The sequence below is a fragment of the Argiope bruennichi genome, chromosome 3 (assembly GCF_947563725.1).
Source record: "Argiope bruennichi chromosome 3, qqArgBrue1.1, whole genome shotgun sequence".
Classification (NCBI taxonomy): domain Eukaryota; kingdom Metazoa; phylum Arthropoda; class Arachnida; order Araneae; family Araneidae; genus Argiope; species Argiope bruennichi.
The window spans coordinates 103699904-103713347 of NC_079153.1; the positions used below are offsets into that span (position 1 = coordinate 103699904).

The 13444-nt window shown below is 26.1% G+C and overlaps 1 long non-coding RNA gene across 2 annotated transcripts in view; it reads left to right on the forward strand.

The window, feature by feature from the left end:
- The window catches only part of LOC129964197 (uncharacterized), a 120456-nt gene that overhangs the window by 95966 nt on the left and 11046 nt on the right, over positions 1-13444 (forward strand). Inside the window, exon 2 of one of the 2 annotated variants that reach the window (XR_008784080.1) lies at positions 1653-1776. The exons of the other annotated variant lie outside the window; for it this stretch is intronic. This is a non-coding gene — a long non-coding RNA (uncharacterized LOC129964197). The remainder of the gene's footprint in view (positions 1-1652; positions 1777-13444) is intronic. 2 annotated transcript variants of the gene reach the window in all.

Here is a 13444-nt window from a genome sequence, read left to right on the forward strand (position 1 = left end):
TTTTATTTTAAAAATCAGTAAATTTTTTAATTGCTATTATTATTATTTTAATAACAAAAGGACTCTTCGTTTATAAACAAATTGTTATTACTCAAAATGAGTAAATATTCAAAAATAAAGCATCCTTAGTTTAAAAAAATGTAAGCCTTCTTAGACTTATTTATAGAATTAGATTTCTATAGTTTAAATTTTTAGATAAATCATTTTTTTTCCGTAATCCTATTAATATCTCTTACATTTGATTTGTAGCTTTTATACTTATTACTACTAGTTTGAAAAATCTTTAGATTTTTGTCCTCTTTTTCGTTTATTTTTTATCTTGATCTCAAAAGTTCCATTCTTTATTATTTTCCTGGTATCAGATCTTATAAATATTCTTTCCTTCAATTTTAACTTCGGTAAATCCAGAAACTGTTTATAAAGGTATTTGAAACAATCTCCTTCTTTTGATAAAGCTTTAACTATTGTTTCATAAGCCTAATTTTACAAAAACCGGTAGAAGTCTTTTCTTAGATTATTAAAATTTTCCTTTTAAATATTTTTGATTCCAACTTTCACTGTCTTTCTTTTCTCTTTTCCCAGTTTTTTTTTTTTTTTTTTTTTTTTTTTGGAATGGGCATCAGGCTACTCAGTTGTCTTTTACTTGGTTTATCACAAAAAATGTCTCATTTTTATTTTTTATTGTTTAATTATCACTGATTAGCAGATGCAATTCTATAAATTAAGTCATCTATTGGAAGATATTTTCTTAATCGCAACAGAAACTAAACGTAAAAACCACTTTATTCCAGTGCGCGATGTTATACACATAACATAACATAACATAACATAACGCCATGTTATACACATGTGTACACTACTGAAATAAGAAAATATTAATATTGGGATAGGGAAAAATGGTGGAATGCGGAAAATAAATGATAAAGAGAGGAGGCGAGGGGAAACTGTACCAGCAGGTAAATGAATTGGTTTGGATTTGTTTTCTTTGCCTTTACTATAGTATTTGACAGATAATTTATCAGTTTAGAGGAAATTTCTAAATAAATTATATATTCCTTCTTTTAAGAAATTAATATATGTATTTTTTTATTTAAAATACATAAATATCTCAAAAATCATTTATCTATCATAATATTCCAATGTTTTTAAAATATTAAATTAGTACACATTAAACTTATAAATTGGAACTATAACCATGCCATGGCATAAACTATATGCCATGGAATTTTTTAATTATTTCCACAGTAATTTGCAATCAAAACATTTTTAAAAAAATTATTATTTTAAAGATATTTATTCCATTACATTCTTAATGAACGAAATAAAATAAGGAAAAGAAGAAGGCTAAAATAATGAAATAATTATAATTTTTCATTTTTCAAACAATTGTGCTTATCTATTATAACTATATTAAATTCTAAAACACTTTCCCAGCCTCACGTTGTCTGTTAATTAAAAGAAAGAACAGTAATTTTTTTCCCATATCACCTATCTAGAACCTTATTGAAATCTGAATTCGAGTACTTTTTTTCCATATCACCTTTTTTGAGTCTGAAATTAGAGCCTTGACAATGATAAAAACTTCAGTACTGCTCTCCATATGCATAAATCTGTTTTTGAAGTAAGTTGCCGTTTTTTTCCCTCTTTCACAGATGGGGAAGATGGATTTCATCCTCAAATTGCACGATATTTAAGACCTCCAGGTGACTCACCTCAACACGGGCATCCAAAAATACTCTTTCTTCGTGGAAAATCACTTCTCAACTTGTATTCGGGGTAAGATTTAACATTTTATCGCACAATGAGTTTCAAAGAGAGTGCAAGAAGGTAATTAGCATGAAATAGTATAATGTATTCAAAGGAAGTGCACTTTACAGGAAAGTGATCATTATCTGTTTATAGGTAACGGTCACATGTGTTTCACGATTCCTTATAATACTAGCCATACGCTCAGACATCATCACGTTTTTGGAGTTTTCAAAAAAATTTCTTTAACATGTGAACTTATTTATTTTTATTATTTATTATATATGAATTTTTTTCCCTCTACTACTCAAATAACATTTTAATAAGAAGATTATCTTTCAGCAAATAGTAAACATGAAATACATCTAAGGCGGTGCTAATTTTCGAATTATCGAAAAAAAAATCGATATTTTGAAAAATTCGATTTTTTGATATTAGTTTTTGAAAAATTTGATTTTTTGATATTAGTTTTTGAAAAATATCTATTTATCGGTATCATGATCATGAAACATGGTTCACGCAGTATCGAGGTGCCGTGAATCGATATTTAAAATTAATTTTAATTTACGATTTCGTTTTTGTTTAGTGCTTATTTTTATTGTTCTAAATGGTAGAACGGTTCTTGATCAAGGTTCTTCCTTGGATTGCTATCTAATTTTCTAAAAAGCTGCTTTTTTTCAGTTTTATGATATTTTTTTATTATATAATTTTATTTTGTATTTAAGTTTACTATAATTTTTAGTGATAAAATGGTTGACATTTATAAATATATAAATTTTGATGCTGATTAAATTTGATCGTGCTGATCGGACTTGATATAACTTCCGATACTTATTGAATTGAAATTTCGTCGATTATCGAATTTTTGATAAATTTGAGCTTTCTATAATGATCGAATTTTCATGATTATCGAGAATTAGTCTTGGCAAAACTTTACAACTGGATTTCAAGGCATTGTTTTGTATATCAGTAGAAAGTATGTGTTGATCCTTTTTTTTTCTTTTCTTTTCAAAACGCATATTTTTTAAATATATGAGCTTTTATATATCAATAAATTTGTAATTTTCCTTGTTTTAGATCTTGAGGAAATTCTCTTTATCAATTTTATAATACATTTTTTATTAAAATGTTTTATTCTGTATTAAGATAAAGATTATTTGATAAATGTTAATTACTATGGTGTCAATTTAAATGATTTTATTTCAATTCAAATGAGTGAAATAAAATGCTGGTTTTTTTTTTTTTTTTTTTCAAAATTCCAAGCAGTAATTTTACTTTTTATTCATGTGATTTTTTTTTTAATTTTTTATTTTCAAATGATGAAAATAAAAAATGAATGTACTTTGTATTGATTTTTAAAAACTACATTTAATGGACTTAACAATTTTTTTGAGAAATTATTACTTATCTATTTTAAAAATAAATATTATTTTATAGGTAATTTTTAATTTTCAACTGTTCTTTTGATAACAATTTTTTATTTCATGCTTCCCCTTCACTTTAGTTTTTCATATTGTAATTTTCAATATTTTTCTTTCATTTCGAATTTTATAATATGCCAAAATGATGATTGAATAATTAAAAATAGAAAATAGATAATTAGTTAGAGTTTTAATTAGAAAACATAGCGTTTTATTTGAATGTTGATTATTTTTTCATGGATATCATATTAATAATGATATATAATGGTATATTTATCTTTTATTTCATCATGTTATTTCATAATTAAATGAAAATTGGAAGACCTTTCCAAAAAATTTTTATATATCACATTATTTTCGTAAAATAAATGTATCCATAATATTTGTTATTAATGTTTTTAAATGGGTTGAAAATGTAATCAAAATGTTTTGTCCCTTTTTGAATTTTGAAATAATAAATTATATGAAAACTCCTCAATTTGAGTAATCTAATCTCCTATTGTTAAAATTCTAGTGTAATTTTTAATGATTTATACCAATAATACTTTACAAATAAGAATAAAAATTAATGTAATTCATATACAGAATTAATTTTTCAAAACATTAGAATTGTGATTCCGAATTCGGTTCTTTTATTAACTACTTAATTTTACTTGTTAAAGGCATTATTATGTCGTTTCCCTTTTTCTTGAATGAAGAATGAAACCTAAATCAGCAATAAAAAAGATAAAAATCTAACTATATTATTGAAAAAAAACATGTTAAATTGTAAAATACAGACATTTCTTTGGCATTAACACACTTTAATGAAAGGGTTAAAAAATAATAGTTACTAATATTTTATTAAAAAACAAAAATACTTTATATATAAAAGGGAGGTTCCTTTTATTTGGAGTCTTTCTGATTAGACAGTATGTTAATAAAGGCTATTTATAATAGGAATAAATAAATAATAAAATCGCAATATATCGAGAAAAATCTAAATATGTTGATTGCAATGATGAAGCTCGGTCATCTTCCACCCCTAAATACGACCTATAATTAATGAAAAATATTCTGTAAATAACATGTTTTAAGATAATTAGTGGGATATAGTGTTAAATTAAACGAGCGTTTTTCACAGAAAAAATAATCATCACTTAGTTATTGTTATAAACAGGCAGTCCACATGTATGTTTCCAGATAGCTTTTAATGCAATATAGCCTTTTTCAGTTATCATGCCTTTGACGTTTTCAAAGAATTCTTAAACTTGTAAACACTATTTTTTCGTTACTACTTAAGTAACATACCAACAAGACGAGTATCTTCTAATGGTTATTAAATATAAAAATAGCCTGTAATAATAATGACAAATCCATAATTTATTAAACATATTTCAGAATCAGCATATAAAAGTTGTAAAAAGAAATTGATATGCTATAGTCTGAAATTTTAATTTTGCTACAGCCTGAAACAAAATTAAAATTTCAGCTATGGCAGATTAAATGTCTTTAATTGAATTTGATAAAAATGAATTCAGAAAATAATTACGAGATGTTTAGTTTAATTCTTTTCTTGACAGAAAATTACATTCACTAGTAATACAACCATAAATTAATTAATATCTTTCAAATTACAATTCTCAAAAGTAAATATTTAAAGTTTACTAGATATTACTAAAAACGGATTAAATTATTCCGACTCTTTAACTTGAATTATTGTATTTTCGTAAACATTTTTCTTTAATGATGTCTGGAAAATTTTTCAAACAAATTGCTGTCTAACTTATTTAATTAGATTCAAAGAGCTCCTGTGTTCTTAAGTTAGAATTCAAGTCGAGTCATTTCAATTAAAGTAATACCAAGAAGTTCAAAATAACATAAGAAGCTTTACTTGCTGTTGACATTTATTTGCTTAAACTTTTAAACTATTCCGATTTTTTTAAAAACATAACATAACATTAAAACAGGAAATACTTTTGTGAAATTTTAATCGATATAAAGAACCAAAATAATTAATGTCCCAAATTCGTCTGCTTTAATCATTTTGAACCAAATATTGTTCAGTTTTTAAAAGAAAAATGAAAGTGAAATTATTTTGCACAAATGCATTCTAGAAACAAGGGGAGGTTATTAATATATACGCATTCTTTTATTCTGGAAATTATTTATGTTAATTTTTCACTTATAAAGCGTTCCTTCAAATTACTAATTACAATGTAACTAAATATTTAATTTTTTTGGTTCTTTCGGGAGCGAGCTGAAAATGGTTTCATATATTAATTGAAAATTAAACTTAATTTTTAAATATTGTCTTTGTTTTCTTTCTATTATTGATTTCTCTCTATAGCTGCTTTATGGAATAAGTTTAACTTATTAAGGTTAAGTTAACTAATACGTTATTAAGTTAACTAATACGTTATTAAGTTTAACTTAATAACGTATTAATTAATAGTGGATTTAGAAATTTCGGGGCCCTAAGCAATGTACTTAGTGAGGCTCTTCTTTTAATAAAATGATTAATTTAGTTTTACATTTCAACAGTTTTTTTTTATTTAATCAATATGCTATCGGTTTATTTAAAACTAATTTTTTATTTGAATAATTTTCTGAAAATATACATATTTATTATAACTGCTTGGCATTAACATTTACATATACTTTATTTAAGCAAAAGCATATTGTTTAATACCTAGTTTGTGTATTAATACTGTAATAGCAAGAGAACATAGTGAAACATATCGGAACTTGTCTTTTTATATTTGAAAAGTATTAATAGTATCCTAATATTTTATGATTTTCATAATTTATGCTTCACACATTAATTTATTGCAACTAGCCAATAATATTTTTTAATCTACTTTCTTGCGGCCCCCTTTGTTCCAGCAATCTTAGGAAATTCCTAGTTTGTGTATTAAAAAGCGCAGTGCATAATAAAACGCCACTGATTATGTCTATTACATAAATGCAGAATGTATCATTCCGTAAAATGGTTAATTGGAAGAAGGTTATAATGTAATAGTTGCAGATTTTCGATTTTATAAGTTTCCCGGTAGATCTAAATTTGTTTTGAAACAAGCATTTTTAAGGCGTGAAAGTCTGAAAAATATGCTGTTAATTTAAGTGTTATATCGGACTTATAATTTAAAACTCGAGGTTTTATTATTTCTTATTAGAATATGTTATATTATTTCATATTAGAATATATTCGTATTATATACTGCATTCTCACATTAAAGCTGCCGCCAATCAGACACTCCTACTCATTTATTTTATTAAATAAAATTGCTCCAAATAATATATATTTCGCTTGAAGTTATCCAACAAAGTCTTTTAAATTATTATTATTATTAAATAAAGCCGATATAATTATTTAATTCCATACTTATAATACTTTATTTTAAGTTTCAGTATGCACAATTCTTAAATTTATTTTTCATAAAAGGCTTATATAGTATTAAAAGCTTTAGCGATAAAAGTTTTGGTAAAAAAAATTTGTCAAATTCAAAATACATAAAGAAAAAAGAAATTTTATGTGTTTACTTAAAAAATTGACTGTCTGAATTATTTTTAGTTATTAATAAATTATCTGACAAAATATAACTCACAATAAAAAGTCTGACCATCAAGTTTTCACAGTACTAATCTAAATTATTTTCCATTCATTAATGTTATTCTTTAGTGAAAGCCAAATATTTTGTTCTGAATTACAAAGTTTTGTTAACAATATTTCAATTTTTTTTCTAATGCAGTACCACACTTTGTGTACAAAATACTGTGTCATATTTTGTAGTGACGTTGTAAAACCTGTAAAATTTTATCAGAATAATATTCAAGTAAGTAGATCCTCAAAATATTGACAGGATTGATTCTGTTTGACTTATAGCCATCTTTCATCATATCACCAACCAATACCAAAAAATGAAAGGTAGCATTTTATCTCTGACTAACTTCTTTTTTCTCGCTTGAAAGTTTTTCATGAGATATGTTCTGCCATCTTTTCAACTATTTTTAAAAATATGATATATCGTTCAATTTCAAATTCTAATATATTTCAACCCTATTTTTAATTTTTATTTTAATCCGTTGACTGCATTATCCTCTTTTTGTTTTATCTGATTAAATGATATCTCATTTTGTTTGGGAATGTTATGCCGTTTTTATTCACTATTTCAGAGCATATTTGAGATGTTTATGGACTGTTTTTCATATTTAATTCAACTATATAGTGCTTACGATTAACTTGTGTTTTAATTTATATAATTCGATGCATGATTGATGCTGAATATCTGGATGCATCTCGTACTCGTATATCTAGATTTTATTACTTTTCTAATTTATTTATAAAAGTGAGGGGGTTTGCTATATATGTCATTTTTATACACATTTTCTCAAGGCATTCAGTTGAATGAATCATAAACTTGAGTATTTTCTTCAGAATGATAACTTTCTTTTTCTCGCTTAACTGTTTACAGCTATCTTCCATGTTTTTTATGTTGACATAACTTTTGACATCGTAACATCTTCGAAGTATCGGAACGCTGAGATATTAACTGATTAAATGGATATTGATTTTATTTGTTTACTTTTATAGATTTGTTTTATTTTTCACATTAATTTTATTTGATTGACTTGATTTATTTATAGATTTTATTTGGTCTTATGTGGCATGTTTTGATATGTCACATATGCAGCAACAACACTTTCCTCACAAGTTTTAATCAATCGATTGATTGAAAAAATCCTAACTAATAACGTAGCATTATCAAAAAATGATCCGGAGGTTAATTTAAATATTTCTCAAATTTATTGAATTTTCTTGACAGTAAATGAGATTGATAAACACTCTAAGTTGCGCAATGGACTTGTCAGGACACCTTTAAATTTCTTACTTAATTTACACATGATCATTTTTAAATAGAGCAGACCCATGCTGTAAACTGTGGATATCCCCAAAGAATTTCAAACTCTAGAACATATTGTCCTACTCTCTAATTAAGGTCTTACCCCCCCCCCCCCCGATAAAATTTCGGACATCGGGTAAAACTGCAATGCCTTGCATGGTATTTGCGAACAACAGTTACGAAATATAGATCATTGGACTTTTACTGGATCCGTCATGTAAATGTGTATTTTGAACGCTTTTCAGCCACCCGAAAGCAACCAAAATTTTACATAGATCTGTAGTTGTAGTTACAAGATAATATATTGAATTTCATTGATTCAAGTCCTTTTGGCCCTATTTACATGAATACGAAAGTACAGACAGACAAACTATCAACTCTTGGACAGATTTGGTTTAAAATTTGGTAAGAATATTTTAGACGCTAAATTTGTGTACCAAATTTTATCTGTCTAGCTCTTTGCGTTTTGGAATTATCGAATCTACTTGTAATCGCACAGTCAGACAGTCAATTTTATTGAGATTGGATTCAATTCAACATTTGATAGATATTTACAAATCTGATTTTTAGTCCATATACCAAATTCCATATTCTAGCATAAGGGGTTTGTTTTTGAACTATCGTATTCACAGTCAGATATAATGCCGTAAATGTATTTTACGAATTCAGGGAAGTCTAAAACATCAAGATTCGCCAAAATATCAAATTCGAATTTTTTGGCGGTTATAATGTTTCTTCTATACTTCATATATATAAAAAATTGCGTATGTCCTGAAGTCAGAGAAATTTGAAAATACATCAAAATTTCAAATTTGAATTTTTGGACGATTACAATATTTCTTCTATACTTCTAATACAAGTAAGTAAAAATGCGTGACCCGAAGGCAGGGAAATTTAAAACTTAAAAATGCGTCAAAATCTAGAATTAAATTTTTTGATGACTACAACACACTCTGTTAGTCTGCTCCGAATACAAAACAAAACTGCATTATTGAAGAAACTACCTTTCCTTTTAATTCCATTTTAAATATAACCTCTTTTCTACATAAAATCTGTCTTAAACCATAAAATTTCTAAGACAAGAAATGTAACTTAAATATAATTTATTGAAAGATGATGTACACCCAGGATGTCAACCATATCAAATGTTTTAAATATTTCACAGTCAAAATCGATCGATATTTGCACTGTCGTAAGGCTCAAAAAAAAAGGGGGGGGCGACATCTCTATATTTTCTCGAGAAAAACAGATATTCTTAGCAAAAGATTACAGATATTCTTAGGAAACTCAAAGAAATCCCATAACAGGACGTTCCGTTTCGATCTCGCATTCTTAAAATAAAATAAGATTGCAGAAAGAGGAATAAAGAAAAAAATGCCTGAAACGGCAAAATATCCGTGTAAGAAATTTTGCCATAGCTTTTAAAAAGCTTGACAAATATTGATGCAGGTCATATTTCTAACTAGAGCATCTATATCACTCGTCAAATATTTATTATTTTAAAGTGGGCATTCGGAAGAATATGGACGATGTTTTCAGCTTAAGTAACTTTACTGTGTAACACGAATTTCTATAATGTCGCGTTTTCTCCATTTTATGAGAAAGAATTTTTTTTCTGTTTATTTATATTGGAACATTTTTTTAAGTGCTTGTGGAATGTAAAATATTTACGGTTGTTGAGTTCCTTGTTTAGAAATAAAGTGCGTGTTTAATGATATATTTTGTTTTCGAAAAAAAATAATGTGATACTGTACGCCAGTCAGAGATGTTATGCTTCTTTTTTTTTCTGTTTCTCATCAACTCGGTGATATTTTATTATTTTAATATCGTGAGAAATCTGCTTTCGTTTTCCAGAATTTGATCAAGCAGTGATAAATAAAAGTTTATTTTTTGGAATTTGCTTTTATCAGTGATGCAAACAAAAATATTGTGGTATAAAATAAAGGAGCATGCTTTCAGTCTAAGTGTACGAACAATTTCTCTTTAACAGCTTTTCTAATAAGAATTTATTTTATTAGCTTATTTATTTTCTGAATTTGAAAATTACTTATATAAAATTTAAACACCCATAAATTTTCTGCAAAAAATAATTTTTATCACCAACATTGCTTTAAAATTTAAAGTAAGGCGGTGGTTTGGCGGTAAAATGGTGGTTTCAATTTTATAATTTTATTTTTTTATACACTTATGTATAAAGATCATCCTTCATTTTTGTACACCAGTGTATATCATCCTTCATTTTTGTACACCACTGTATATAGATCATACCTCCTCCTTTTGGATCATAATGTTTAATATTTAAAGCAGTTGAGGAGATATAAAGATCATCCTTCATTTTTGTACACCACTGTATATCATCCTTCATTTTTGTACACCACTGTATATAGATCATACCTCCTCCTTTTGGATAATAATGTTTAATATTTAAAGCAGTTGAGTAGATATAAAGATCATCCTTCATTTTTGTACACCACTGTATATCATCCTTCATTTTTGTACACCACTGTATATCATCCTTCATTTTTGTACACCACTGTATATAGATCATACCTCCTCCTTCTGGATCATAATGTTTAATATTTAAAGCAGTTGAGAAGATATAAAATTTATTTTTATGCTTTACAAAATATTACATATCTAGTATGTTAGCAGGCATTGAAAAATACATTGTGCTATGGGAATCTGAAATGATCGTCTCAGTTTCCCAATTTTACTTTCTCAAATAAGATGTATTTAGATGATTACTCTGCATGAATCATAATTGGTTGATTCTTCGAGAAATTGAGTAAATATATAACATCCTTTTTTTACTTTCATGTATTGCAAGCAAGCTATTACATATTTGACATGATAACCTATATGAAAAAGAAGAAAAAGAAAACACTAATTTAAAATTCAATGCCAATTTCAAATAAACAGATATAAGCTATCCCATAAGATATTATTTATATGCGTTTTATCATAAAAAAAATTACTTACATTATACTAAACAAACAGATATTCTTGGAAAATGAAAATCACAATACCATCATGATAGACTTAAAACTAAATCAACACTAAATTTTTTAAAAAAAATGGAATTATAATTAAAGTATTTATGTATAATATATTAAATTAATGTTATACTGATATTATTATTAAAATATATATCAGTATAAAAGTTTGGGTCAAATCTGTCAGAGATAAAAGTGTCTGCCCGTATGCATAAAATTCAATAGATGAAAATAATCAAGATCAATGAAATTTGATACGATATCTGAACAGTAAAATTTGCAAAAATAGATCAAATTTTAAACCAAACTGATCAACGGGAAGAGGTATTGCTTAGAAATATATTTTATCTTCGATATATAACGAAGTTAAAAAACCTTATTGTGGAGTTATACAATATAACATATATATTATATTGTTATATTATATAAGTCCGGTTTATTTGTGATTCACTCAATCTGTTTTTTTAAAACTAATCTTCTATTTCAAAGTTATAATGCATATTGAAAATGTGAAAAATATTCCAATGTTATTTTGATCTTTTATTGAAAAACGTATATAAAAGAAAATAATTGTATTTTTAATGGTTTCTTCAATTTCAATTTAAGCATTTCTATGGATATTATGTATCATAAAAATTACTAAATTGCACATTCTTTTCTAAATTCTAAATTGCACATTTCTTAATTGCAAACCTTTCTTTAAAATAAATTTCAATAATTTTATCTTATTCTAAAATACTTCCTTATGATATTTTAATTATATCTAAAATCTTCTCCTGTAATTATGCGGAAATAACTCCTTTATGAACATTTTTTTGTACTGAAGAAACTCGATCATTATTACTCTTACAAAATTTCTAAATTGTTTTAGAAATCTTGTCAAATTAATGGAATTTTGTTTTATTCTTTTTCCATATAACTGAGTTGAACCAAAAATTGTAATTACAGGGATATTAAACATGCAAAATATTCAGTAGAATTAAAATTTCTATTTAAAAAAAATTGAAATATTATTATTAAAAGAATTTATTTTAATATGCTTAAAGATACATGATTTTATACATTTTATTCATTTATTGACTGAAAATAGAATAGTTACAAATACATTTTGATAACACAAGAGCGATACAATAAATTACTTCCAGATTTTTGAAGTAATAATTCAGAAATTTAGTAATATTGTTTTCAGCTTTCATTGTATTCTTAAAGCTGCAAATGAATGAAAGTTACAAATAGATGTATGTACACCTGTTGTGCGTCAAATGTACAGAGTCAGAGAACATCTCGCATTTTATTGTCTGGAAAAGGATTAGTATCGCAACAAATTTGCCGCAAATGATTTCAGATTTGCATTAAATATCAGAAAACCTACAGCTACGATTGACATGTTGCCGATTATCTTCTAAATTTACTCAATTATTTAGTTTCATTATTTAGCTCTACTTTTCACGTAGATTTTATAAAAAGCTTTATTTTGAGACCTAATTCATATTTGGAAATTTAAAAGCTTTTATCAATGCATTACACATCTCCGAGTCCTCATATTAATAGATGGGCACTATTATTGAAGGATCCCTAATTTCTAATCAAAGTTAATTGCCACTAAACGGCATTAACAATAAAATTAATTTCAAAGTTGTTGCCTGTTGAATCGCGTAAGTTATTTATAACGCCACTGTTATTGCTCAACATTGAGTTTAAATTGAATACTAAATAACGAATAAAATGAAAAGTTAATTTTTTCTAACTGATCTTTATTTGATTGATTACATCTCATATCACTTCTAATAAAAAGGTTGTGTGTGTGTGTGTGTGTGTGTGTGTGTGTGTGTGTGTGTGTGTGTGTGTGTGTGTGTGTGTGTGTGTGTGTGTGTGTGTGTGTGTGTGTGTGTGTGTGTGTGTGTGTGTGTGTGTTTGTGTGTGTGTGTGCGTGCGTGCGTGTGCATTTTAAAACTTTGTACTGACGTTCTATCGGTCAGACCGTTTGAGCTATGGCTATAAAATTTGGCTCATTAATAGTTTAGAAAGTGGAAATGTACATCTCGATGCGAGTTTTAAAATTTTTTTAATTAATTAAAATCTAAGTTTTTTTAGCTTTAATTTCCGAAAATATTATAGCACAAAAATGAATTTTACTCAGTTATAAAATTAAAATATTGTCTTTTAAATGATACCAATTTCATAGTCGTGCAAATTTTTGTTAAGTTTTGGAAATCTTTTAAAATATTTTTTTTTCAGTAGCAGATTGCATTGTTGCCCTGAAATTCAAACTATTATCATTGTTTCGTCAAATATTTAATCGTTTCATTTTCTTCTATTATTGAAAGCTAAAGAAGAAGAATTCTGTTTAATATCTATGTTTATAAGATAAATAAAAAAAAGTAATAAATTACAATCTCGC